Source organism: Hyperolius riggenbachi, chromosome 4, assembly GCF_040937935.1.
Source record: "Hyperolius riggenbachi isolate aHypRig1 chromosome 4, aHypRig1.pri, whole genome shotgun sequence".
NCBI lineage: Eukaryota > Metazoa > Chordata > Amphibia > Anura > Hyperoliidae > Hyperolius > Hyperolius riggenbachi.
This window is the reverse complement of record NC_090649.1, coordinates 360,380,026-360,398,571: the sequence shown is the minus strand read 5'-3', so window position 1 is coordinate 360,398,571 and position 18,546 is coordinate 360,380,026. Positions and strand designations below refer to the sequence as shown.

The 18,546-nt window shown below is 41.6% G+C and overlaps 42 non-coding genes across 42 annotated transcripts; all 42 read left to right on the top strand.

Annotated features, from left to right (window-relative positions):
• Positions 1-28: 28 nt before the first annotated feature.
• Positions 29-145, top strand: LOC137505351 (U5 spliceosomal RNA). The gene has a single exon (XR_011019969.1). It is a non-coding gene; the product is annotated as a U5 spliceosomal RNA (small nuclear RNA).
• A 314-nt stretch (positions 146-459) lies between these two features.
• Positions 460-576, top strand: LOC137504966 (U5 spliceosomal RNA). Its single transcript, XR_011019589.1, has one exon. It is a non-coding gene; the product is annotated as a U5 spliceosomal RNA (small nuclear RNA).
• A 315-nt stretch (positions 577-891) lies between these two features.
• On the top strand, positions 892-1,008 carry LOC137504964 (U5 spliceosomal RNA). The gene has a single exon (XR_011019588.1). It is a non-coding gene; the product is annotated as a U5 spliceosomal RNA (small nuclear RNA).
• A 314-nt stretch (positions 1,009-1,322) lies between these two features.
• On the top strand, positions 1,323-1,439 carry LOC137504963 (U5 spliceosomal RNA). Its single transcript, XR_011019587.1, has one exon. It is a non-coding gene; the product is annotated as a U5 spliceosomal RNA (small nuclear RNA).
• A 316-nt stretch (positions 1,440-1,755) lies between these two features.
• Positions 1,756-1,872, top strand: LOC137504962 (U5 spliceosomal RNA). Its single transcript, XR_011019586.1, has one exon. It is a non-coding gene; the product is annotated as a U5 spliceosomal RNA (small nuclear RNA).
• Positions 1,873-2,187: 315 nt separating this feature from the next.
• On the top strand, positions 2,188-2,304 carry LOC137504961 (U5 spliceosomal RNA). The gene has a single exon (XR_011019585.1). It is a non-coding gene; the product is annotated as a U5 spliceosomal RNA (small nuclear RNA).
• Positions 2,305-2,619: 315 nt separating this feature from the next.
• LOC137505437 (U5 spliceosomal RNA) lies at positions 2,620-2,736 on the top strand. Its single transcript, XR_011020052.1, has one exon. It is a non-coding gene; the product is annotated as a U5 spliceosomal RNA (small nuclear RNA).
• A 316-nt stretch (positions 2,737-3,052) lies between these two features.
• Positions 3,053-3,169, top strand: LOC137505849 (U5 spliceosomal RNA). The gene has a single exon (XR_011020369.1). It is a non-coding gene; the product is annotated as a U5 spliceosomal RNA (small nuclear RNA).
• Positions 3,170-3,483: 314 nt separating this feature from the next.
• LOC137504960 (U5 spliceosomal RNA) lies at positions 3,484-3,600 on the top strand. The gene has a single exon (XR_011019584.1). It is a non-coding gene; the product is annotated as a U5 spliceosomal RNA (small nuclear RNA).
• A 316-nt stretch (positions 3,601-3,916) lies between these two features.
• LOC137504959 (U5 spliceosomal RNA) lies at positions 3,917-4,033 on the top strand. The gene has a single exon (XR_011019583.1). It is a non-coding gene; the product is annotated as a U5 spliceosomal RNA (small nuclear RNA).
• Positions 4,034-4,349: 316 nt separating this feature from the next.
• On the top strand, positions 4,350-4,466 carry LOC137504958 (U5 spliceosomal RNA). The gene has a single exon (XR_011019582.1). It is a non-coding gene; the product is annotated as a U5 spliceosomal RNA (small nuclear RNA).
• Positions 4,467-4,781: 315 nt separating this feature from the next.
• LOC137504956 (U5 spliceosomal RNA) lies at positions 4,782-4,898 on the top strand. Its single transcript, XR_011019580.1, has one exon. It is a non-coding gene; the product is annotated as a U5 spliceosomal RNA (small nuclear RNA).
• A 315-nt stretch (positions 4,899-5,213) lies between these two features.
• Positions 5,214-5,330, top strand: LOC137504955 (U5 spliceosomal RNA). Its single transcript, XR_011019579.1, has one exon. It is a non-coding gene; the product is annotated as a U5 spliceosomal RNA (small nuclear RNA).
• A 326-nt stretch (positions 5,331-5,656) lies between these two features.
• Positions 5,657-5,773, top strand: LOC137505436 (U5 spliceosomal RNA). The gene has a single exon (XR_011020051.1). It is a non-coding gene; the product is annotated as a U5 spliceosomal RNA (small nuclear RNA).
• A 316-nt stretch (positions 5,774-6,089) lies between these two features.
• Positions 6,090-6,206, top strand: LOC137505848 (U5 spliceosomal RNA). Its single transcript, XR_011020368.1, has one exon. It is a non-coding gene; the product is annotated as a U5 spliceosomal RNA (small nuclear RNA).
• Positions 6,207-6,520: 314 nt separating this feature from the next.
• Positions 6,521-6,637, top strand: LOC137504953 (U5 spliceosomal RNA). The gene has a single exon (XR_011019578.1). It is a non-coding gene; the product is annotated as a U5 spliceosomal RNA (small nuclear RNA).
• A 316-nt stretch (positions 6,638-6,953) lies between these two features.
• On the top strand, positions 6,954-7,070 carry LOC137504952 (U5 spliceosomal RNA). The gene has a single exon (XR_011019577.1). It is a non-coding gene; the product is annotated as a U5 spliceosomal RNA (small nuclear RNA).
• A 316-nt stretch (positions 7,071-7,386) lies between these two features.
• LOC137505847 (U5 spliceosomal RNA) lies at positions 7,387-7,503 on the top strand. The gene has a single exon (XR_011020367.1). It is a non-coding gene; the product is annotated as a U5 spliceosomal RNA (small nuclear RNA).
• A 314-nt stretch (positions 7,504-7,817) lies between these two features.
• On the top strand, positions 7,818-7,934 carry LOC137504951 (U5 spliceosomal RNA). Its single transcript, XR_011019576.1, has one exon. It is a non-coding gene; the product is annotated as a U5 spliceosomal RNA (small nuclear RNA).
• A 315-nt stretch (positions 7,935-8,249) lies between these two features.
• On the top strand, positions 8,250-8,366 carry LOC137505378 (U5 spliceosomal RNA). Its single transcript, XR_011019995.1, has one exon. It is a non-coding gene; the product is annotated as a U5 spliceosomal RNA (small nuclear RNA).
• Positions 8,367-8,681: 315 nt separating this feature from the next.
• Positions 8,682-8,798, top strand: LOC137505377 (U5 spliceosomal RNA). The gene has a single exon (XR_011019994.1). It is a non-coding gene; the product is annotated as a U5 spliceosomal RNA (small nuclear RNA).
• Positions 8,799-9,113: 315 nt separating this feature from the next.
• On the top strand, positions 9,114-9,230 carry LOC137505376 (U5 spliceosomal RNA). The gene has a single exon (XR_011019993.1). It is a non-coding gene; the product is annotated as a U5 spliceosomal RNA (small nuclear RNA).
• Positions 9,231-9,547: 317 nt separating this feature from the next.
• LOC137504950 (U5 spliceosomal RNA) lies at positions 9,548-9,664 on the top strand. Its single transcript, XR_011019575.1, has one exon. It is a non-coding gene; the product is annotated as a U5 spliceosomal RNA (small nuclear RNA).
• Positions 9,665-9,980: 316 nt separating this feature from the next.
• Positions 9,981-10,097, top strand: LOC137504949 (U5 spliceosomal RNA). The gene has a single exon (XR_011019574.1). It is a non-coding gene; the product is annotated as a U5 spliceosomal RNA (small nuclear RNA).
• Positions 10,098-10,412: 315 nt separating this feature from the next.
• On the top strand, positions 10,413-10,529 carry LOC137504948 (U5 spliceosomal RNA). Its single transcript, XR_011019573.1, has one exon. It is a non-coding gene; the product is annotated as a U5 spliceosomal RNA (small nuclear RNA).
• Positions 10,530-10,844: 315 nt separating this feature from the next.
• Positions 10,845-10,961, top strand: LOC137505324 (U5 spliceosomal RNA). The gene has a single exon (XR_011019943.1). It is a non-coding gene; the product is annotated as a U5 spliceosomal RNA (small nuclear RNA).
• Positions 10,962-11,276: 315 nt separating this feature from the next.
• LOC137504947 (U5 spliceosomal RNA) lies at positions 11,277-11,393 on the top strand. Its single transcript, XR_011019572.1, has one exon. It is a non-coding gene; the product is annotated as a U5 spliceosomal RNA (small nuclear RNA).
• Positions 11,394-11,709: 316 nt separating this feature from the next.
• On the top strand, positions 11,710-11,826 carry LOC137504946 (U5 spliceosomal RNA). Its single transcript, XR_011019571.1, has one exon. It is a non-coding gene; the product is annotated as a U5 spliceosomal RNA (small nuclear RNA).
• A 315-nt stretch (positions 11,827-12,141) lies between these two features.
• On the top strand, positions 12,142-12,258 carry LOC137504944 (U5 spliceosomal RNA). The gene has a single exon (XR_011019569.1). It is a non-coding gene; the product is annotated as a U5 spliceosomal RNA (small nuclear RNA).
• A 316-nt stretch (positions 12,259-12,574) lies between these two features.
• LOC137504943 (U5 spliceosomal RNA) lies at positions 12,575-12,691 on the top strand. Its single transcript, XR_011019568.1, has one exon. It is a non-coding gene; the product is annotated as a U5 spliceosomal RNA (small nuclear RNA).
• Positions 12,692-13,007: 316 nt separating this feature from the next.
• Positions 13,008-13,124, top strand: LOC137504942 (U5 spliceosomal RNA). The gene has a single exon (XR_011019567.1). It is a non-coding gene; the product is annotated as a U5 spliceosomal RNA (small nuclear RNA).
• Positions 13,125-13,441: 317 nt separating this feature from the next.
• Positions 13,442-13,558, top strand: LOC137504941 (U5 spliceosomal RNA). Its single transcript, XR_011019566.1, has one exon. It is a non-coding gene; the product is annotated as a U5 spliceosomal RNA (small nuclear RNA).
• Positions 13,559-13,873: 315 nt separating this feature from the next.
• On the top strand, positions 13,874-13,988 carry LOC137505422 (U5 spliceosomal RNA). Its single transcript, XR_011020037.1, has one exon. It is a non-coding gene; the product is annotated as a U5 spliceosomal RNA (small nuclear RNA).
• Positions 13,989-14,303: 315 nt separating this feature from the next.
• Positions 14,304-14,420, top strand: LOC137504940 (U5 spliceosomal RNA). The gene has a single exon (XR_011019565.1). It is a non-coding gene; the product is annotated as a U5 spliceosomal RNA (small nuclear RNA).
• Positions 14,421-14,736: 316 nt separating this feature from the next.
• LOC137505316 (U5 spliceosomal RNA) lies at positions 14,737-14,853 on the top strand. Its single transcript, XR_011019936.1, has one exon. It is a non-coding gene; the product is annotated as a U5 spliceosomal RNA (small nuclear RNA).
• Positions 14,854-15,168: 315 nt separating this feature from the next.
• On the top strand, positions 15,169-15,285 carry LOC137504939 (U5 spliceosomal RNA). Its single transcript, XR_011019564.1, has one exon. It is a non-coding gene; the product is annotated as a U5 spliceosomal RNA (small nuclear RNA).
• A 315-nt stretch (positions 15,286-15,600) lies between these two features.
• Positions 15,601-15,715, top strand: LOC137505421 (U5 spliceosomal RNA). The gene has a single exon (XR_011020036.1). It is a non-coding gene; the product is annotated as a U5 spliceosomal RNA (small nuclear RNA).
• A 315-nt stretch (positions 15,716-16,030) lies between these two features.
• On the top strand, positions 16,031-16,147 carry LOC137505375 (U5 spliceosomal RNA). Its single transcript, XR_011019992.1, has one exon. It is a non-coding gene; the product is annotated as a U5 spliceosomal RNA (small nuclear RNA).
• A 316-nt stretch (positions 16,148-16,463) lies between these two features.
• On the top strand, positions 16,464-16,580 carry LOC137505374 (U5 spliceosomal RNA). The gene has a single exon (XR_011019991.1). It is a non-coding gene; the product is annotated as a U5 spliceosomal RNA (small nuclear RNA).
• A 317-nt stretch (positions 16,581-16,897) lies between these two features.
• LOC137505341 (U5 spliceosomal RNA) lies at positions 16,898-17,014 on the top strand. The gene has a single exon (XR_011019960.1). It is a non-coding gene; the product is annotated as a U5 spliceosomal RNA (small nuclear RNA).
• Positions 17,015-17,331: 317 nt separating this feature from the next.
• On the top strand, positions 17,332-17,448 carry LOC137505328 (U5 spliceosomal RNA). The gene has a single exon (XR_011019947.1). It is a non-coding gene; the product is annotated as a U5 spliceosomal RNA (small nuclear RNA).
• An 822-nt stretch (positions 17,449-18,270) lies between these two features.
• On the top strand, positions 18,271-18,387 carry LOC137505277 (U5 spliceosomal RNA). Its single transcript, XR_011019897.1, has one exon. It is a non-coding gene; the product is annotated as a U5 spliceosomal RNA (small nuclear RNA).
• The last annotated feature ends 159 nt before the right edge of the window (positions 18,388-18,546 follow it).

The window sequence follows — 18,546 nt, the reverse complement described above, 5'->3', positions numbered from 1 at the left end:
ACCCGAGAGAATAGCCTTACATTGGGTTATGCTCTGTTTTCTCTTCAGAACGTACAAATCTTTCGCCTTTTACTAAAGATTTCTGTGGAGAGAAAGAAAACTGAGTTGTATTTCCAATTTTTGATTGCCCCAGCCTTCTGGGGTTTCTTTGCAAGTATAATAATAGCAGCAAAAATGTATCACGTTGAGCGTGGAACCTGGTTTGGCGGGTGCTCATTTGAATATATGCAAAGGAGCCTGCCGCCAGTGTGGTAAGTTTGACTCTTGTGACAGAGTCAGCTGTTCATAAATGTGTTTATAATCTGCAATTTACTGAGTTTATGCTTTAGCCTACAGCCCTAACCTAGAATCTTCTGCCAACCTTTTTTTTTAGATATCACTGGCTAATCAATCTCAGATCACCCACAGTTGTTTCGACTGCCCCTGGAGCCACCAGAGAGAATAGCCTTACATTGGGTTATGCTCTGTTTTCTCTTCAGAACGTACAAATCTTTCGCCTTTTACTAAAGATTTCCGTGGAGAGAAAGAAAACTGAGTTGTATTTCCAATTTTTGATTGCCCCAGCCTTCTGGGGTTTCTTTGCAAGTATAATAATAGCAGCAAAAATGTATCACGTTGAGCGTGGAACCTGGTTTGGCGGGTGCTCATTTGAATATATGCAAAGGAGCCTGTCGCCAGTGTGGTAAGTTTGACTCTTGTGACAGAGTCAGCTGTTCATAAATGTGTTTATAATCTGCAATTTACTGAGTTTATGCTTTAGCCTACAGCCCTAACCTAGAATCTTCTGCCAACCTTTTTTTTTTAGATATTACTGGCTAATCAATCTCAGATCACCCACAGTTGTTTCGACTGCCCCTGGAGCCACCCGAGAGAATAGCCTTACATTGGGTTATGCTCTGTTTTCTCTTCAGAACGTACAAATCTTTCGCCTTTTACTAAAGATTTCCGTGGAGAGAAAGAAAACTGAGTTGTATTTCCAATTTTTGATTGCCCCAGCCTTCTGGGGTTTCTTTGCAAGTATAATAATAGCAGCAAAAATGTATCACGTTGAGCGTGGAACCTGGTTTGGCGGGTGCTCATTTGAATATATGCAAAGGAGCCTGCCGCCAGTGTGGTAAGTTTGACTCTTGTGACAGAGTCAGCTGTTCATAAATGTGTTTATAATCTGCAATTTACTGAGTTTATGCTTTAGCCTACAGCCCTAACCTAGAATCTTCTGCCAACCTTTTTTTTTAGATATCACTGGCTAATCAATCTCAGATCACCCACAGTTGTTTCGACTGACCCTGGAGCCACCCGAGAGAATAGCCTTCCATTGGGTTATGCTCTGTTTTCTCTTCAGAACGTACAAATCTTTCGCCTTTTACTAAAGATTTCCGTGGAGAGAAAGAAAACTGAGTTGTATTTCCAATTTTTGATTGCCCCAGCCTTCTGGGGTTTCTTTCCAAGTATAATAATAGCAGCAAAAATGTATTACGTTGAGCGTGGAACCTGGTTTGGCGGGTGCTCATTTGAATATATGCAAAGGAGCCTGCCGCCAGTGTGGTAAGTTTGACTCTTGTGACAGAGTCAGCTGTTCATAAATGTGTTTATAATCTGCAATTTACTGAGTTTATGCTTTAGCCTACAGCCCTAACCTAGAATCTTCTGCCAACCTTTTTTTTTTTAGATATCACTGGCTAATCAATCTCAGATCACCCACAGTTGTTTCGACTGACCCTGGAGCCACCCGAGAGAATAGCCTTACATTGGGTTATGCTCTGTTTTCTCTTCAGAACGTACAAATCTTTCGCCTTTTACTAAAGATTTCCGTGGAGAGAAAGAAAACTGAGTTGTATTTCCAATTTTTGATTGCCCCAGCCTTCTGGGGTTTCTTTGCAAGTATAATAATAGCAGCAAAAATGTATCACGTTGAGCGTGGAACCTGGTTTGGCGGGTGCTCATTTGAATATATGCAAAGGAGCCTGCCGCCAGTGTGGTAAGTTTGACTCTTGTGACAGAGTCAGCTGTTCATAAATGTGTTTATAATCTGCAATTTACTGAGTTTATGCTTTAGCCTACAGCCCTAACCTAGAATCTTCTGCCAACCTTTTTTTTTTAGATATCACTGGCTAATCAATCTCAGATCACCCACAGTTGTTTCGACTGACCCTGGAGCCACCAGAGAGAATAGCCTTACATTGGGTTATGCTCTGTTTTCTCTTCAGAACGTACAAATCTTTCGCCTTTTACTAAAGATTTCCGTGGAGAGAAAGAAAACTGAGTTGTATTTCCAATTTTTGATTGCCCCAGCCTTCTGGGGTTTCTTTGCAAGTATAATAATAGCAGCAAAAATGTATCACGTTGAGCGTGGAACCTGGTTTGGCGGGTGCTCATTTGAATATATGCAAAGGAGCCTGCCGCCAGTGTGGTAAGTTTGACTCTTGTGACAGAGTCAGCTGTTCATAAATGTGTTTATAATCTGCAATTTACTGAGTTTATGCTTTAGCCTACAGCCCTAACCTAGAATCTTCTGCCAACCTTTTTTTTTTAGATATCACTGGCTAATCAATCTCAGATCACCCACAGTTGTTTCGACTGACCCTGGAGCCACCAGAGAGAATAGCCTTACATTGGGTTATGCTCTGTTTTCTCTTCAGAACGTACAAATCTTTCGCCGTTTACTAAAGATTTCTGTGGAGAGAAAGAAAACTGAGTTGTATTTCCAATTTTTGATTGCCCCAGCCTTCTGGGGTTTCTTTGCAAGTATAATAATAGCAGCAAAAATGTATCACGTTGAGCGTGGAACCTGGTTTGGCGGGTGCTCATTTGAATATATGCAAAGGAGCCTGTCGCCAGTGTGGTAAGTTTGACTCTTGTGACAGAGTCAGCTGTTCATAAATGTGTTTATAATCTGCAATTTACTGAGTTTATGCTTTAGCCTACAGCCCTAACCTAGAATCTTCTGCCAACCTTTTTTTTTTTAGATATCACTGGCTAATCAATCTCAGATCACCCACAGTTGTTTCGACTGCCCCTGGAGCCACCCGAGAGAATAGCCTTACATTGGGTTTTGCTCTGTTTTCTCTTCAGAACGTACAAATCTTTCGCCTTTTACTAAAGATTTCCGTGGAGAGAAAGAAAACTGAGTTGTATTTCCAATTTTTGATTACCCCAGCCTTCTGGGGTTTCTTTGCAAGTATAATAATAGCAGCAAAAATGTATCACGTTGAGCGTGGAACCTGGTTTGGCGGGTGCTCATTTGAATATATGCAAAGGAGCCTGCCGCCAGTGTGGTAAGTTTGACTCTTGTGACAGAGTCAGCTGTTCATAAATGTGTTTATAATCTGCAATTTACTGAGTTTATGCTTTAGCCTACAGCCCTAACCTAGAATCTTCTGCCAACCTTTTTTTTTAGATATCACTGGCTAAGCAATCTCAGATCACCCACAGTTGTTTCGACTGACCCTGGAGCCACCTGAGAGAATAGCCTTACATTGGGTTATGCTCTGTTTTCTCTTCAGAACGTACAAATCTTTCGCCTTTTACTAAAGATTTCCGTGGAGAGAAAGAAAACTGAGTTGTATTTCCAATTTTTGATTGCCCCAGCCTTCTGGGGTTTCTTTGCAAGTATAATAATAGCAGCAAAAATGTATCACGTTGAGCGTGGAACCTGGTTTGGCGGGTGCTCATTTGAATATATGCAAAGGAGCCTGCCGCCAGTGTGGTAAGTTTGACTCTTGTGACAGAGTCAGCTGTTCATAAATGTGTTTATAATCTGCAATTTACTGAGTTTATGCTTTAGCCTACAGCCCTAACCTAGAATCTTCTGCCAACCTTTTTTTTTTTAGATATCACTGGCTAATCAATCTCAGATCACCCACAGTTGTTTCGACTGACCCTGGAGCCACCCGAGAGAATAGCCTTACATTGGGTTATGCTCTGTTTTCTCTTCAGAACGTACAAATCTTTCGCCTTTTACTAAAGATTTCCGTGGAGAGAAAGAAAACTGAGTTGTATTTCCAATTTTTGATTGCCCCAGCCTTCTGGGGTTTCTTTGCAAGTATAATAATAGCAGCAAAAATGTATCACGTTGAGCGTGGAACCTGGTTTGGCGGGTGCTCATTTGAATATATGCAAAGGAGCCTGCCGCCAGTGTGGTAAGTTTTACTCTTGTGACAGAGTCAGCTGTTCATAAATGTGTTTATAATCTGCAATTTACTGAGTTTATGCTTTAGCCTACAGCCCTAACCTAGAATCTTCTGCCAACCTTTTTTTTTTTAGATATCACTGGCTAATCAATCTCAGATCACCCACAGTTGTTTCGACTGACCCTGGAGCCACCCGAGAGAATAGCCATACATTGGGTTATGCTCTGTTTTCTCTTCAGAACGTACAAATCTTTCGCCTTTTACTAAAGATTTCCGTGGAGAGAAAGAAAACTGAGTTGTATTTCCAATTTTTGATTGCCCCAGCCTTCTGGGGTTTCTTTGCAAGTATAATAATAGCAGCAAAAATGTATCACGTTGAGCGTGGAACCTGGTTTGGCGGGTGCTCATTTGAATATATGCAAAGCAGCCTGCCGCCAGTGTGGTAAGTTTGACTCTTGTGACAGAGTCAGCTGTTCATAAATGTGTTTATAATCTGCAATTTACTGAGTTTATGCTTTAGCCTACAGCCCTAACCTAGAATCTTCTGCCAACCTTTTTTTTTTAGATATCACTGGCTAATCAATCTCAGATCACCCACAGTTGTTTCGACTGACCCTGGAGCCACCCGAGAGAATAGCCTTACATTGGGTTATGCTCTGTTTTCTCTTCAGAACGTACAAATCTTTCGCCTTTTACTAAAGATTTCCGTGGAGAGAAAGAAAACTGAGTTGTATTTCCAATTTTTGATTGCCCCAGCCTTCTGGGGTTTCTTTGCAAGTATAATAATAGCAGCAAAAATGTATCACGTTGAGCGTGGAACCTGGTTTGGCGGGTGCTCATTTGAATATATGCAAAGGAGCCTGCCGCCAGTGTGGTAAGTTTGACTCTTGTGACAGAGTCAGCTGTTCATAAATGTGTTTATAATCTGCAATTTACTGAGTTTATGCTTTAGCCTACAGCCCTAACCTAGAATCTTCTGCCAACCTTTTTTTTTTAGATATCACTGGCTAATCAATCTCAGATCATCCACAGTTGTTTCGACTGACCCTGGAGCCACCCGAGAGAATAGCCTTACATTGGGTTATGCTCTGTTTTCTCTTCAGAACGTACAAATCTTTCGCCTTTTACTAAAGATTTCCGTGGAGAGAAAGAAAACTGAGTTGTATTTCCAATTTTTGATTGCCCCAGCCTTCTGGGGTTTCTTTGCAAGTATAATAATAGCAGCAAAAATGTATCACGTTGAGCGTGGAACCTGGTTTGGCGGGTGCTCATTTGAATACATGCAAAGGAGCCTGCCGCCAGTGTGGTAAGTTTGACTCTTGTGACAGAGTCAGCTGTTCATAAATGTGTTTATAATCTGCTTTACTTACTATAATTTACTGAGTTTATGCTTTAGCCTACAGCCCTAACCTAGAATCTTCTGCCAACCTTTTTTTTTAGATATCACTGGCTAATCAATCTCAGATCACCCACAGTTGTTTCGACTGCCCCTGGAGCCACCAGAGAGAATAGCCTTACATTGGGTTATGCTCTGTTTTCTCTTCAGAACGTACAAATCTTTCGCCGTTTACTAAAGATTTCTGTGGAGAGAAAGAAAACTGAGTTGTATTTCCAATTTTTGATTGCCCCAGCCTTCTGGGGTTTCTTTGCAAGTATAATAATAGCAGCAAAAATGTATCACGTTGAGCGTGGAACCTGGTTTGGCGGGTGCTCATTTGAATATATGCAAAGGAGCCTGTCGCCAGTGTGGTAAGTTTGACTCTTGTGACAGAGTCAGCTGTTCATAAATGTGTTTATAATCTGCAATTTACTGAGTTTATGCTTTAGCCTACAGCCCTAACCTAGAATCTTCTGCCAACCTTTTTTTTTTTAGATATCACTGGCTAATCAATCTCAGATCACCCACAGTTGTTTCGACTGCCCCTGGAGCCACCCGAGAGAATAGCCTTACATTGGGTTTTGCTCTGTTTTCTCTTCAGAACGTACAAATCTTTCGCCTTTTACTAAAGATTTCCGTGGAGAGAAAGAAAACTGAGTTGTATTTCCAATTTTTGATTACCCCAGCCTTCTGGGGTTTCTTTGCAAGTATAATAATAGCAGCAAAAATGTATCACGTTGAGCGTGGAACCTGGTTTGGCGGGTGCTCATTTGAATATATGCAAAGGAGCCTGCCGCCAGTGTGGTAAGTTTGACTCTTGTGACAGAGTCAGCTGTTCATAAATGTGTTTATAATCTGCAATTTACTGAGTTTATGCTTTAGCCTACAGCCCTAACCTAGAATCTTCTGCCAACCTTTTTTTTTAGATATCACTGGCTAAGCAATCTCAGATCACCCACAGTTGTTTCGACTGACCCTGGAGCCACCCGAGAGAATAGCCTTACATTGGGTTATGCTCTGTTTTCTCTTCAGAACGTACAAATCTTTCGCCTTTTACTAAAGATTTCCGTGGAGAGAAAGAAAACTGAGTTGTATTTCCAATTTTTGATTGCCCCAGCCTTCTGGGGTTTCTTTGCAAGTATAATAATAGCAGCAAAAATATATCACGTTGAGCGTGGAACCTGGTTTGGCGGGTGCTCATTTGAATATATGCAAAGGAGCCTGCCGCCAGTGTGGTAAGTTTGACTCTTGTGACAGAGTCAGCTGTTCATAAATGTGTTTATAATCTGCAATTTACTGAGTTTATGCTTTAGCCTACAGCCCTAACCTAGAATCTTCTGCCAACCTTTTTTTTTTTAGATATCACTGGCTAATCAATCTCAGATCACCCACAGTTGTTTCGACTGACCCTGGAGCCACCCGAGAGAATAGCCTTACATTGGGTTATGCTCTGTTTTCTCTTCAGAACGTACAAATCTTTCGCCTTTTACTAAAGATTTCCGTGGAGAGAAAGAAAACTGAGTTGTATTTCCAATTTTTGATTGCCCCAGCCTTCTGGGGTTTCTTTGCAAGTATAATAATAGCAGCAAAAATGTATCACGTTGAGCGTGGAACCTGGTTTGGCGGGTGCTCATTTGAATATATGCAAAGGAGCCTGCCGCCAGTGTGGTAAGTTTTACTCTTGTGACAGAGTCAGCTGTTCATAAATGTGTTTATAATCTGCAATTTACTGAGTTTATGCTTTAGCCTACAGCCCTAACCTAGAATATTCTGCCAACCTTTTTTTTTTTAGATATCACTGGCTAATCAATCTCAGATCACCCACAGTTGTTTCGACTGACCCTGGAGCCACCCGAGAGAATAGCCATACATTGGGTTATGCTCTGTTTTCTCTTCAGAACGTACAAATCTTTCGCCTTTTACTAAAGATTTCCGTGGAGAGAAAGAAAACTGAGTTGTATTTCCAATTTTTGATTACCCCAGCCTTCTGGGGTTTCTTTGCAAGTATAATAATAGCAGCAAAAATGTATCACGTTGAGCGTGGAACCTGGTTTGGCGGGTGCTCATTTGAATATATGCAAAGGAGCCTGCCGCCAGTGTGGTAAGTTTGACTCTTGTGACAGAGTCAGCTGTTCATAAATGTGTTTATAATCTGCAATTTACTGAGTTTATGCTTTAGCCTACAGCCCTAACCTAGAATCTTCTGCCAACCTTTTTTTTTAGATATCACTGGCTAAGCAATCTCAGATCACCCACAGTTGTTTCGACTGACCCTGGAGCCACCCGAGAGAATAGCCTTACATTAGGTTATGCTCTGTTTTCTCTTCAGAACGTACAAATCTTTCGCCTTTTACTAAAGATTTCCGTGGAGAGAAAGAAAACTGAGTTGTATTTCCAATTTTTGATTGCCCCAGCCTTCTGGGGTTTCTTTGCAAGTATAATAATAGCAGCAAAAATGTATCACGTTGAGCGTGGAACCTGGTTTGGCGGGTGCTCATTTGAATATATGCAAAGGAGCCTGCCGCCAGTGTGGTAAGTTTGACTCTTGTGACAGAGTCAGCTGTTCATAAATGTGTTTATAATCTGCAATTTACTGAGTTTATGCTTTAGCCTACAGCCCTAACCTAGAATCTTCTGCCAACCTTTTTTTTTTAGATATCACTGGCTAATCAATCTCAGATCACCCACAGTTGTTTCGACTGACCCTGGAGCCACCCGAGAGAATAGCCTTACATTGGGTTATGCTCTGTTTTCTCTTCAGAACGTACAAATCTTTCGCCTTTTACTGAAGATTTCCGTGGAGAGAAAGAAAACTGAGTTGTATTTCCAATTTTTGATTGCCCCAGCCTTCTGGGGTTTCTTTGCAAGTATAATAATAGCAGCAAAAATGTATCACGTTGAGCGTGGAACCTGGTTTGGCGGGTGCTCTTTTGAATATATGCAAAGGAGCCTGCCGCCAGTGTGGTAAGTTTGACTCTTGTGACAGAGTCAGCTGTTCATAAATGTGTTTATAATCTGCAATTTACTGAGTTTATGCTTTAGCCTACAGCCCTAACCTAGAATCTTCTGCCAACCTTTTTTTTTTAGATATCACTGGCTAATCAATCTCAGATCACCCACAGTTGTTTCGACTGACCCTGGAGCCACCCGAGAGAATAGCCTTACATTGGGTTATGCTCTGTTTTCTCTTCAGAACGTACAAATCTTTCGCCTTTTACTGAAGATTTCCGTGGAGAGAAAGAAAACTGAGTTGTATTTCCAATTTTTGATTGCCCCAGCCTTCTGGGGTTTCTTTGCAAGTATAATAATAGCAGCAAATATGTATCACGTTGAGCGTGGAACCTGGTTTGGCGGGTGCTCATTTGAATATATGCAAAGGAGCCTGCCGCCAGTGTGGTAAGTTTGACTCTTGTGACAGAGTCAGCTGTTCATAAATGTGTTTATAATCTGCAATTTACTGAGTTTATGCTTTAGCCTACAGCCCTAACCTAGAATCTTCTGCCAACCTTTTTTTTTTAGATATCACTGGCTAATCAATCTCAGATCACCCACAGTTGTTTCGACTGACCCTGGAGCCACCCGAGAGAATAGCCTTACATTGGGTTATGCTCTGTTTTCTCTTCAGAACGTACAAATCTTTCGCCTTTTACTGAAGATTTCCGTGGAGAGAAAGAAAACTGAGTTGTATTTCCAATTTTTGATTGCCCCAGCCTTCTGGGGTTTCTTTGCAAGTATAATAATAGCAGCAAAAATGTATCACGTTGAGCGTGGAACCTGGTTTGGCGGGTGCTCATTTGAATATATGCAAAGGAGCCTGCCGCCAGTGTGGTAAGTTTGACTCTTGTGACAGAGTCAGCTGTTCATAAATGTGTTTATAATCTGCAATTTACTGAGTTTATGCTTTAGCCTACAGCCCTAACCTAGAATCTTCTGCCAACCTTTTTTTTTTTAAGATATCACTGGCTAATCAATCTCAGATCACCCACAGTTGTTTCGACTGACCCTGGAGCCACCCGAGAGAATAGCCTTACATTGGGTTATGCTCTGTTTTCTCTTCAGAACGTACAAATCTTTCGCCTTTTACTAAAGATTTCCGTGGAGAGAAAGAAAACTGAGTTGTATTTCCAATTTTTGATTGCCCCAGCCTTCTGGGGTTTCTTTGCAAGTATAATAATAGCAGCAAAAATGTATCACGTTGAGCGTGGAACCTGGTTTGGCGGGTGCTCATTTGAATATATGCAAAGGAGCCTGCCGCCAGTGTGGTAAGTTTGACTCTTGTGACAGAGTCAGCTGTTCATAAATGTGTTTATAATCTGCAATTTACTGAGTTTATGCTTTAGCCTACAGCCCTAACCTAGAATCTTCTGCCAACCTTTTTTTTTTTAGATATCACTGGCTAATCAATCTCAGATCACCCACAGTTGTTTCGACTGACCCTGGAGCCACCCGAGAGAATAGCCTTACATTGGGTTATGCTCTGTTTTCTCTTCAGAACGTACAAATCTTTCGCCTTTTACTAAAGATTTCCGTGGAGAGAAAGAAAACTGAGTTGTATTTCCAATTTTTGATTGCCCCAGCCTTCTGGGGTTTCTTTGCAAGTATAATAATAGCAGCAAAAATGTATCACGTTGAGCGTGGAACCTGGTTTGGCGGGTGCTCATTTGAATATATGCAAAGGAGCCTGCCGCCAGTGTGGTAAGTTTGACTCTTGTGACAGAGTCAGCTGTTCATAAATGTGTTTATAATCTGCAATTTACTGAGTTTATGCTTTAGCCTACAGCCCTAACCTAGAATCTTCTGCCAACCTTTTTTTTTTAGATATCACTGGCTAATCAATCTCAGATCACCCACAGTTGTTTCGACTGACCCTGGAGCCACCCGAGAGAATAGCCTTACATTGGGTTATGCTCTGTTTTCTCTTCAGAACGTACAAATCTTTCGCCTTTTACTAAAGATTTCCGTGGAGAGAAAGAAAACTGAGTTGTATTTCCAATTTTTGATTGCCCCAGCCTTCTGGGGTTTCTTTGCAAGTATAATAATAGCAGCAAAAATGTATCACGTTGAGCGTGGAACCTGGTTTGGCGGGTGCTCATTTGAATATATGCAAAGGAGCCTGCCGCCAGTGTGGTAAGTTTGACTCTTGTGACAGAGTCAGCTGTTCATAAATGTGTTTATAATCTGCAATTTACTGAGTTTATGCTTTAGCCTACAGCCCTAACCTAGAATCTTCTGCCAACCTTTTTTTTTTAGATATCACTGGCTAATCAATCTCAGATCACCCACAGTTGTTTCGACTGACCCTGGAGCCACCCGAGAGAATAGCCTTACATTGGGTTATGCTCTGTTTTCTCTTCAGAACGTACAAATCTTTCGCCTTTTACAAAAGATTTCCGTGGAGAGAAAGAAAACTGAGTTGTATTTCCAATTTTTGATTGCCCCAGCCTTCTGGGGTTTCTTTGCAAGTATAATAATAGCAGCAAAAATGTATCACGTTGAGCGTGGAACCTGGTTTGGCGGGTGCTCATTTGAATATATGCAAAGGAGCCTGCCGCCAGTGTGGTAAGTTTGACTCTTGTGACAGAGTCAGCTGTTCATAAATGTGTTTATAATCTGCAATTTACTGAGTTTATGCTTTAGCCTACAGCCCTAACCTAGAATCTTCTGCCAACCTTTTTTTTTTAGATATCACTGGCTAATCAATCTCAGATCACCCACAGTTGTTTCGACTGACCCTGGAGCCACCCGAGAGAATAGCCTTACATTGGGTTATGCTCTGTTTTCTCTTCAGAACGTACAAATCTTTCGCCTTTTACTAAAGATTTCCGTGGAGAGAAAGAAAACTGAGTTGTATTTCCAATTTTTGATTGCCCCAGCCTTCTGGGGTTTCTTTGCAAGTATAATAATAGCAGCAAAAATGTATCACGTTGAGCGTGGAACCTGGTTTGGCGGGTGCTCATTTGAATATATGCAAAGGAGCCTGCCGCCAGTGTGGTAAGTTTGACTCTTGTGACAGAGTCAGCTGTTCATAAATGTGTTTATAATCTGCAATTTACTGAGTTTATGCTTTAGCCTACAGCCCTAACCTAGAATCTTCTGCCAACCTTTTTTTTTTTAGATATCACTGGCTAATCAATCTCAGATCACCCACAGTTGTTTCGACTGACCCTGGAGCCACCCGAGAGAATAGCCTTACATTGGGTTATGCTCTGTTTTCTCTTCAGAACGTACAAATCTTTCGCCTTTTACTAAAGATTTCCGTGGAGAGAAAGAAAACTGAGTTGTATTTCCAATTTTTGATTGCCCCAGCCTTCTGGGGTTTCTTTGCAAGTATAATAATAGCAGCAAAAATGTATCACGTTGAGCGTGGAACCTGGTTTGGCGGGTGCTCATTTGAATATATGCAAAGGAGCCTGCCGCCAGTGTGGTAAGTTTGACTCTTGTGACAGAGTCAGCTGTTCATAAATGTGTTTATAATCTGCAATTTACTGAGTTTATGCTTTAGCCTACAGCCCTAACCTAGAATCTTCTGCCAACCTTTTTTTTTTAGATATCACTGGCTAATCAATCTCAGATCACCCACAGTTGTTTCGACTGACCCTGGAGCCACCCGAGAGAATAGCCTTACATTGGGTTATGCTCTGTTTTCTCTTCAGAACGTACAAATCTTTCGCCTTTTACTAAAGATTTCCGTGGAGAGAAAGAAAACTGAGTTGTATTTCCAATTTTTGATTGCCCCAGCCTTCTGGGGTTTCTTTGCAAGTATAATAATAGCAGCAAAAATGTATCACGTTGAGCGTGGAACCTGGTTTGGCGGGTGCTCATTTGAATATATGCAAAGGAGCCTGCCGCCAGTGTGGTAAGTTTGACTCTTGTGACAGAGTCAGCTGTTCATAAATGTGTTTATAATCTGCAATTTACTGAGTTTATGCTTTAGCCTACAGCCCTAACCTAGAATCTTCTGCCAACCTTTTTTTTTTTAGATATCACTGGCTAATCAATCTCAGATCACCCACAGTTGTTTCGACTGACCCTGGAGCCACCCGAGAGAATAGCCTTACATTGGGTTATGCTCTGTTTTCTCTTCAGAACGTACAAATCTTTCGCCTTTTACTAAAGATTTCCGTGGAGAGAAAGAAAACTGAGTTGTATTTCCAATTTTTGATTGCCCCAGCCTTCTGGGGTTTCTTTGCAAGTATAATAATAGCAGCAAAAATGTATCACGTTGAGCGTGGAACCTGGTTTGGCGGGTGCTCATTTGAATATATGCAAAGGAGCCTGCCGCCAGTGTGGTAAGTTTGACTCTTGTGACAGAGTCAGCTGTTCATAAATGTGTTTATAATCTGCAATTTACTGAGTTTATGCTTTAGCCTACAGCCCTAACCTAGAATCTTCTGCCAACCTTTTTTTTTTTAGATATCACTGGCTAATCAATCTCAGATCACCCACAGTTGTTTCGACTGACCCTGGAGCCACCCGAGAGAATAGCCTTACATTGGGTTATGCTCTGTTTTCTCTTCAGAACGTACAAATCTTTCGCCTTTTACTAAAGATTTCCGTGGAGAGAAAGAAAACTGAGTTGTATTTCCAATTTTTGATTGCCCCAGCCTTCTGGGGTTTCTTTGCAAGAATAATAATAGCAGCAAAAATGTATCACGTTGAGCGTGGAACCTGGTTTGGCGGGTGCTCATTTGAATATATGCAAAGGAGCCTGCCGCCAGTGTGGTAAGTTTGACTCTTGTGACAGAGTCAGCTGTTCATAAATGTGTTTATAATCTGCAATTTACTGAGTTTATGCTTTAGCCTACAGCCCTAACCTAGAATCTTCTGCCAACCTTTTTTTTTTTTAGATATCACTGGCTAATCAATCTCAGATCACCCACAGTTGTTTCGACTGACCCTGGAGCCACCCGAGAGAATAGCCTTACATTGGGTTATGCTCTGTTTTCTCTTCAGAACGTACAAATCTTTCGCCTTTTACTAAAGATTTCCGTGGAGAGAAAGAAAACTGAGTTGTATTTCCAATTTTTGATTGCCCCAGCCTTCTGGGGTTTCTTTGCAAGTATAATAATAGCAGCAAATATGTATCACGTTGAGCGTGGAACCTGGTTTGGCGGGTGCTCATTTGAATATATGCAAAGGAGCCTGCCGCCAGTGTGGTAAGTTTGACTCTTGTGACAGAGTCAGCTGTTCATAAATGTGTTTATAATCTGCAATTTACTGAGTTTATGCTTTAGCCTACAGCTCTAACCTAGAATCTTCTGCCAACCTTTTTTTTTTAGATATCACTGGCTAATCAATCTCAGATCACCCACAGTTGTTTCGACTGACCCTGGAGCCACCCGAGAGAATAGCCTTACATTGGGTTATGCTCTGTTTTCTCTTCAGAACGTACAAATCTTTCGCCTTTTACTAAAGATTTCCGTGGAGAGAAAGAAAACAGTTGTATTTCCAATTTTTGATTGCCCCAGCCTTCTGGGGTTTCTTTGCAAGTATAATAATAGCAGCAAAAATGTATCACGTTGAGCGTGGAACCTGGTTTGGCGGGTGCTCATTTGAATATATGCAAAGGAGCCTGCCGCCAGTGTGGTAAGTTTGACTCTTGTGACAGAGTCAGCTGTTCATAAATGTGTTTATAATCTGCAATTTACTGAGTTTATGCTTTAGCCTACAGCCCTAACCTAGAATCTTCTGCCAACCTTTTTTTTTTAGATATCACTGGCTAATCAATCTCAGATCACCCACAGTTGTTTCGACTGACCCTGGAGCCACCCGAGAGAATAGCCTTACATTGGGTTATGCTCTGTTTTCTCTTCAGAACGTACAAATCTTTCGCCTTTTACTAAAGATTTCCGTGGAGAGAAAGAAAACTGAGTTGTATTTCCAATTTTTGATTGCCCCAGCCTTCTGGGGTTTCTTTGCAAGTATAATAATAGCAGCAAAAATGTATCACGTTGAGCGTGGAACCTGGTTTGGCGGGTGCTCATTTGAATATATGCAAAGGAGCCTGCCGCCAGTGTGGTAAGTTTGACTCTTGTGACAGAGTCAGCTGTTCATAAATGTGTTTATAATCTGCAATTTACTGAGTTTATGCTTTAGCCTACAGCCCTAACCTAGAATCTTCTGCCAACCTTTTTTTTTTTAGATATCACTGGCTAATCAATCTCAGATCACCCACAGTTGTTTCGACTGACCCTGGAGCCACCCGAGAGAATAGCCTTACATTGGGTTATGCTCTGTTTTCTCTTCAGAATGTACAAATCTTTCGCCTTTTACTAAAGATTTCCGTGGAGAGAAAGAAAACTGAGTTGTATTTCCAATTTTTGATTGCCCCAGCCTTCTGGGGTTTCTTTGCAAGTATAATAATAGCAGCAAAAATGTATCACGTTGAGCGTGGAACCTGGTTTGGCGGGTGCTCATTTGAATATATGCAAAGGAGCCTGCCGCCAGTGTGGTAAGTTTGACTCTTGTGACAGAGTCAGCTGTTCATAAATGTGTTTATAATCTGCAATTTACTGAGTTTATGCTTTAGCCTACAGCCCTAACCTAGAATCTTCTGCCAACCTTCTTTTTTTAGATATCACTGGCTAATCAATCTCAGATCACCCACAGTTGTTTCGACTGACCCTGGAGCCACCCGAGAGAATAGCCTTACATTGGGTTATGCTCTGTTTTCTCTTCAGAACGTACAAATCTTTCGCCTTTTACTAAAGATTTCCGTGGAGAGAAAGAAAACTGAGTTGTATTTCCAATTTTTGATTGCCCCAGCCTTCTGGGGTTTCTTTGCAAGTATAATAATAGCAGCAAATATCTATCACGTTGAGCGTGGAACCTGGTTTGGCGGGTGCTCATTTGAATATATGCAAAGGAGCCTGCCGCCAGTGTGGTAAGTTTGACTCTTGTGACAGAGTCAGCTGTTCATAAATGTGTTTATAATCTGCAATTTACTGAGTTTATGCTTTAGCCTACAGCCCTAACCTAGAATCTTCTGCCAACCTTTTTTTTTTAGATATCACTGGCTAATCAATCTCAGATCACCCACAGTTGTTTCGACTGACCCTGGAGCCACCCGAGAGAATAGCCTTACATTGGGTTATGCTCTGTTTTCTCTTCAGAACGTACAAATCTTTCGCCTTTTACTAAAGATTTCCGTGGAGAGAAAGAAAACAGTTGTATTTCCAATTTTTGATTGCCCCAGCCTTCTGGGGTTTCTTTGCAAGTATAATAATAGCAGCAAAAATGTATCACGTTGAGCGTGGAACCTGGTTTGGCGGGTGCTCATTTGAATATATGCAAAGGAGCCTGCCGCCAGTGTGGTAAGTTTGACTCTTGTGACAGAGTCAGCTGTTCATAAATGTGTTTATAATCTGCAATTTACTGAGTTTATGCTTTAGCCTACAGCCCTAACCTAGAATCTTCTGCCAACCTTTTTTTTTTAGATATCACTGGCTAATCAATCTCAGATCACCCACAGTTGTTTCGACTGACCCTGGAGCCACCCGAGAGAATAGCCTTACATTGGGTTATGCTCTGTTTTCTCTTCAGAACGTACAAATCTTTCGCCTTTTACTGAAGATTTCCGTGGAGAGAAAGAAAACTGAGTTGTATTTCCAATTTTTGATTGCCCCAGCCTTCTGGGGTTTCTTTGCAAGTATAATAATAGCAGCAAAAATGTATCACGTTGAGCGTGGAACCTGGTTTGGCGGGTGCTCATTTGAATATATGCAAAGGAGCCTGCCGCCAGTGTGGTAAGTTTGACTCTTGTGACAGAGTCAGCTGTTCATAAATGTGTTTATAATCTGCAATTTACTGAGTTTATGCTTTAGCCTACAGCCCTAACCTAGAATCTTCTGCCAACCTTTTTTTTTTTAGATATCACTGGCTAATCAATCTCAGATCACCCACAGTTGTTTCGACTGACCCTGGAGCCACCCGAGAGAATAGCCTTACATTGGGTTATGCTCTGTTTTCTCTTCAGAACGTACAAATCTTTCGCCTTTTACTGAAGATTTCCGTGGAGAGAAAGAAAACTGAGTTGTATTTCCAATTTTTGATTGCCCCAGCCTTCTGGGGTTTCTTTGCAAGTATAATAATAGCAGCAAAAATGTATCACGTTGAGCGTGGAACCTGGTTTGGCGGGTGCTCATTTGAATATATGCAAAGGAGCCTGCCGCCAGTGTGGTAAGTTTGACTCTTGTGACAGAGTCAGCTGTTCATAAATGTGTTTATAATCTGCAATTTACTGAGTTTATGCTTTAGCCTACAGCCCTAACCTAGAATCTTCTGCCAACCTTTTTTTTTTTTAGATATCACTGGCTAATCAATCTCAGATCACCCACAGTTGTTTCGACTGACCCTGGAGCCACCCGAGAGAATAGCCTTACATTGGGTTATGCTCTGTTTTCTCTTCAGAACGTACAAATCTTTCGCCTTTTACTGAAGATTTCCGTGGAGAGAAAAAAAACTGAGTTGTATTTCCAATTTTTGATTGCCCCAGCCTTCTGGGGTTTCTTTGCAAGTATAATAATAGCAGCAAAAATGTATCACGTTGAGCGTGGAACCTGGTTTGGCGGGTGCTCATTTGAATATATGCAAAGGAGCCTGCCGCCAGTGTGGTAAGTTTGACTCTTGTGACAGAGTCAGCTGTTCATAAATGTGTTTATAATCTGCAATTTACTGAGTTTATGCTTTAGCCTACAGCCCTAACCTAGAATCTTCTGCCAACCTTTTTTTTTTTTAGATATCACTGGCTAATCAATCTCAGATCACCCACAGTTGTTTCGACTGACCCTGGAGCCACCCGAGAGAATAGCCTTACATTGGGTTATGCTCTGTTTTCTCTTCAGAACGTACAAATCTTTCGCCTTTTACTAAAGATTTCCGTGGAGAGAAAGAAAACTGAGTTGTATTTCCAATTTTTGATTGCCCCAGCCTTCTGGGTTTTCTTTGCAAGTATAATAATAGCAGCAAAAATGTATCACGTTGAGCGTGGAACCTGGTTTGGCGGGTGCTCATTTGAATATATGCAAAGGAGCCTGCCGCCAGTGTGGTAAGTTTGACTCTTGTGACAGAGTCAGCTGTTCATAAATGTGTTTATAATCTGCAATTTACTGAGTTTAGGCTTTAGCCTACAGCCCTAACCTAGAATCTTCTGCCAACCTTTTTTTTTTAGATATCACTGGCTAATCAATCTCAGATCACCCACAGTTGTTTCGACTGACCCTGGAGCCACCCGAGAGAATAGCCTTACATTGGCTATCATTCATAAAGCATTTCCGCATGCGGAAATGCTTAAAACAGCTGACTTTACCGACCACTCGGCAAAGTCAGCATTCATAAAGCCTCTTTCCGCATGGAAAAATGACACTACCGAGCAGAGTGATAAATCACCGCCTTGTGCGGTGATTATCGATACAAATGTTGCAAAATGTTCATTCATAAAGAACACCGCAAGCGGTGTGAGGTCGGGAAGTACCGCTCACTCTGATGTGGCGATACCAATGTAAGTGAATGGAGACACACAGACCTCTCAGGCAGCTGCAGCAGAGCGGAACACGGAGAAATGTATCAACTCAGCAGCTTCCGTGTCTCCGCAAGCCTACCGCCTGCCTACCGCCAGCTTAGTTCGGGGAATCTCCGCACTGCTTCCGCACATGGATACATCTTCTTGAATGCCCACCCAGAAGTCTAAAAATCCGCCAGCGGTGTTTTCCCGCACTGATTCTGTTTACAGACATCCTGTTCATGAATGATAGCCAATGGGTCATGCTCTGTTTTCTCTTCAGAACGTACAAATCTTTCGCCTTTTACTAAAGATTTCCGTGGAGAGAAAGAAAACGGAGTTGTATTTCCAATTTTTGATTGCCCCAGCCTTCTGGGGTTTCTTTGCAAGTATAATAATAGCAGCAAAAATGTATCACGTTGAGCGTGGAACCTGGTTTGGCGGGTGCTCATTTGAATATATGCAAAGGAGCCTGCCGCCAGTGTGGTAAGTTTGACTCTTGTGACAGAGTCAGCTGTTCATAAATGTGTTTATAATCT